This window comes from Pongo abelii, chromosome 12 (genome assembly GCF_028885655.2).
Source record: "Pongo abelii isolate AG06213 chromosome 12, NHGRI_mPonAbe1-v2.0_pri, whole genome shotgun sequence".
NCBI classification, from domain to species: domain Eukaryota; kingdom Metazoa; phylum Chordata; class Mammalia; order Primates; family Hominidae; genus Pongo; species Pongo abelii.
Genome location: NC_071997.2, coordinates 44777344 through 44781624, shown reverse-complemented (window position 1 = coordinate 44781624; position 4281 = coordinate 44777344). Strand labels below are relative to the sequence as shown.

Sequence of the window (4281 nt, the reverse complement as noted above, 5' to 3'; positions counted from 1 at the left end):
GAGGTCAAGGCTGCAGTGAGCCGAGATCATGACACTGCACTCCAGCCTGGGTGACAGAGCGAGACCCTGTCTCAAAAAAAAGAAAGAAAGAGAGAGAGAGGGAGTGAGGGAGAGAGGGAGGGAGGGAGGGAAGGAGGGAGGGATGGAGGGAAAGAAAAGGAAAGAAAAGAAAAAGAAAGGACTTTTCCTTTCTGGCTTAGACTAGGTTTTATTCATCTCAATTTCCCCTTCTCTCTCTCTCTCATTACCCCAAATCTTTATTTATTTATTTATTTTAATGGAACACTCCAGGAATTTGCATGTCATCCTGGTGCAGAGGCCATGCTAATTTTCTCTGTATTGTTCTAATTTTCAGTACATGTGCTGTGGAAGCAAGCCTAAATCTTCATTGGTTTTTTAAAAATTATTGTAAAAGTATACATTCTTATTGTAGAAACAAAACCAAACCAAAGAAATATAAACATTTATGACTTAGATTTGAGGGGAGTGGTAAATGCCTCTAATTTCATACGGAGTCATTTACAATGGAAACAAATTACATGACACTGCTGTAAAAAGTGTTGTTGTTGTTAAAAAAAGTGACACCCTGGCTGGGTCTGGTGGCTCACTCCTATAATCCCAGCACTTTGGGAGGCAGAGGCAGGCGGATGACGAGGTCAAGAGATCGAGACCATCCTGGCCAACATGGTGAAACCCTGTCTCTACTAAAAATACAAAAATTAGCCAGGTGTGGGGGTGCATGCCTGTAGTCCCAGCTACTTGGGAGGCTGAGGCAGGAGAATTGCTTGAACCCAGGAGGCAGAGGTTGCAGTGAGCTGAGATCGCACCATTGCACTCCAGCCTGGGTGACAGAGCAACAGTCCATCTCAAAAAAAAGAGAAAGAAAGAAAAAGTGACATCTTGCCTGCTTAACTAGTCTCCATCATCATTGGAGCCCTGAAGCCATGTGAGTTTGCAACCCCTTCTGTATGCTCAGTCCTCATCCTTGGACTGGTTACTCCCCTCATTGGAGTGGAGGAAAATTCCAGCTAACATTTACAGGTCCATGCTATGAACTAAGTGCCTTTCCATGTATTATGTCATCAGATCCCAGGGACTAGCCTTAGAGGAAAGGCACTGCTCTCCTTATTTTTCAGATAAGGACATGGGGAGTTGAAGCTCAAGGTCATGTAGTCTGTGCAAGGTCAACACTAATGAATACAGGATTCTAGTCAAATGTAGAAAATTAATTCTGAACCCTGTGCATTTAACTCTAGACTGTACCGCCTCCCTAAAGAGACCCAAACCATGCCTTGTAGCGATCCTGAAGGATAAAGGCAGGTCCAGCAGAGGGTCTAACATCCAGGGAAACCTCCCTGGAGAGCTTGGGCTTCACTAGGGATCCTTGGCTCCAGATGGAATAAGTCCTGAATGGGTGCCTTTCGGGTTGGGTGACAAGCTAAGGGAAAGATATTCTGGGGGGAGGGGATGGGACAATAGGAAAGCAAAGTCTCTTTAGCACCCTCCATGTTGATGATTTCTATTTTTATAATCGTCAAGTTTCCTTTCCTTCCTTCCTCCCTCCCTTCCTTCCTTTCTTCTTTCTCAATCTCTCCTTTTTCATCCAACTGAAACCTGTGGGAAATGCTGGTATCTTCCTGAGCTGAAACCTTTTAAAAATTTTTTAATCTGATTTCAGAGAGGCATGTGTTGATCCCTCCATTGTCTATGATGGAACAAAATCTCAGACCCGTAATTATCTCTTCTCCTGGCAGGCCTTAAGATGAAACAGACAGGAAGACCTGAGCGGATTCTTCTCAGATGCCACCTCTTAGCACTGGGCTTTGCGAGCCTGTTATTTGGGGCGCTGCAGAAGGCAAGGCCCTATCCCGCCAAGGATCAATGGGAAAATAAGCAGTTGCTTGTGAATAGACTGCGGTCTCCTGCAGTTGTCAGGCCTCCTTGGTAATGGCTATTTATCCCCACTTAATTGCTACCTGGGTTCCCCTCATTCTGTGCTGGCTGGCACTTCCCACCACTGCCACCCTGGGCAAACTCAGGGCAGCCTGCAGAGGTGCAGCATGTCTGCCCACCAGCCCCTTCACAGAAGCTGAAGATGCTGGTGACCTCAGCAAGGGTGCATTGGTGACACCACCCTTTACTGCCTCTCTCCTGAGTGGTGTTACCCTGATCATCAATGCCTCGTGACAACTGTACTGGCTCAGCCTTGAGATCTGCTTGCCAGCCATGCTGTGTCCGGGGGTTCGTGGGTAGACTTGAGTGATAGTCCTTCTATCTGACAACAAACAGTCTGAAGCTGAAAGAAAAAAAAGAAAAGAAAAGAAAAGTGTGTTCCTGGAAAGTGGAAGAGCCCAGAGAACTTCAGAGAAAGGGCCTCTAAGCCCATCCATGTCTGGATCTCTTGTTATGTGATATGATAAATGGATACCCTTAAAATAAGAGAGAAAAACATATTAGCACCTAAGTAAAAATCCCACACAAAATATGATAAACCAAACCACACATTACAGCATGAGTAAATTTGACAAATATAAACTAGCTTGAACTTGGAAAACCAAATCCTGTAATTTATAAGCATCAAGAAGAGACAACTCACAGAATGGGAGAAAATATTTGTACATTACCTACTAGACAGTGGCCTAGTGTCCAAAATATATAAAGAACAATGACAGCTTAACAATAGAAAAACAATGCTAGCCTGACAAAGGCAAGGCAAAAACAAAAAAAAACAAAAAAAGATAATCCGATTTAAAAAGATTTGAACAGGCATTTCTACAAAGAAATTTACAAATGGGGCAGGGCATAGTGGCTCACACCTGTAATCCCAGTACTTTGGGAGGCTGAGGAGGGACGAACCCTTGAGACCAGAAGTTTGAGACCAGCCTGAGCAACATAGCAAGACCTCATCTTTACTAAAAGAAAAAAATTAGCTGGGCATGGTGGTTGGTGCCAGTAGTTCCCACTACTTGGGAGGCTGAGGTGGGATGATGGCTTGAGTTCAGGAATTCGAGGCTGCAGTGGGCTGTGACTGAGCCACTGTACTCCAGCTTGGGCAACAGAACAAGTCCGTGTCTCAAAAAATAAATTAAATAAATAAATAATGCAAATGACCAATAAGCACATCAAACAATGTTCAACACAATCACTGGGAAAACGTAAATCAAAATTACAATGGACTACCATTTCACATCCACCAGGATGGCTATAATCAGACATATAGACAATAGTAAGCATAGGCAAGGAAAAATCATACGTTCTCATACATTGCTGCTGAGAATGTAAAATGGTGCAGCCACTTACATGCTGGAAAAAGTATGGCAGTGCCTCAAAAGTCAAACATGGAATTACTATACAATCCTATGCATAGAGCAGCATTTCCACTCTTAGTTCATGAGAACTTAAAACGTTATGTCCATGCAAAAGCTTGAACACGAATATTCACAGCAGCATTATTTACAGTAGCCAGCAAGTAGAAACAACCCAAATGTCTATCATCAGATGAATGGATAAATAAAATGTAGTACAGGTTGAGTATTCCAAATTTGAAAATCTGAAATATCAAATCCGAAGCTTTTTGAGCACGGACATGATGCTCTTTTATATGTTGAATGTTCAAACATTCAACATATAAACATATAAACATATGCTTTCAAACATTGCTGTTCAACATCATCTAATTATCAATAACTTATGTTTTTATTTTCTGAGGTGACCACAAATCACATTATTCTTGATGGATTAATTGATTCATGACCTCCTAAAAGACAAAAATGGAAAGAAGTTCAGAGAACAAATAGCATTAATTATTCCAATTTTAATTAATAAGAATATAAAACATTTTTCCTAAGCAACAAGGAAAATAATAGTCATGTCAGTAGACCTGGAGACACCTCTGTTTGATGATGTGAGGAGTGACTTTAAGACTCAGACATGACACAAAGACTTATGTTTTTATTTGTTCACTTACTCATCTCTCAAACCACTACTGGTTGTTAGTTTGTGCTGGGCCCTGGGGAGAGACTGTGATGATGCTCAAAGGAAATGTTGACTGGGAATTTTTGATTTTTGGATTTCGGATGCTCCACCAGTAAGTATAATGCAAATATTCCCAAATTTTTAAAAAATCCCAAATTTGAGGCCGGGCACGGTGGCTCAAGGCCTGTAATCCCATCACTTTGGGAGGCCAAGGCAGGTGGATCACCTGACGTCAGGAGTTCGAGACCAGCCTGACCAACATGGAGAAACCCCGTTTCTACTAAAAATACAAAATTAGCCGGGTGT

General features: G+C 42.2%; 1 non-coding gene across 1 annotated transcript; it reads right to left on the bottom strand.

Moving 5' to 3' along the window:
* Positions 1-271: 271 nt before the first annotated feature.
* Positions 272-375, bottom strand: LOC112132138 (U6 spliceosomal RNA). Its single transcript, XR_002913952.1, has one exon. It is a non-coding gene; the product is annotated as a U6 spliceosomal RNA (small nuclear RNA).
* Positions 376-4281: the final 3906 nt, after the last annotated feature.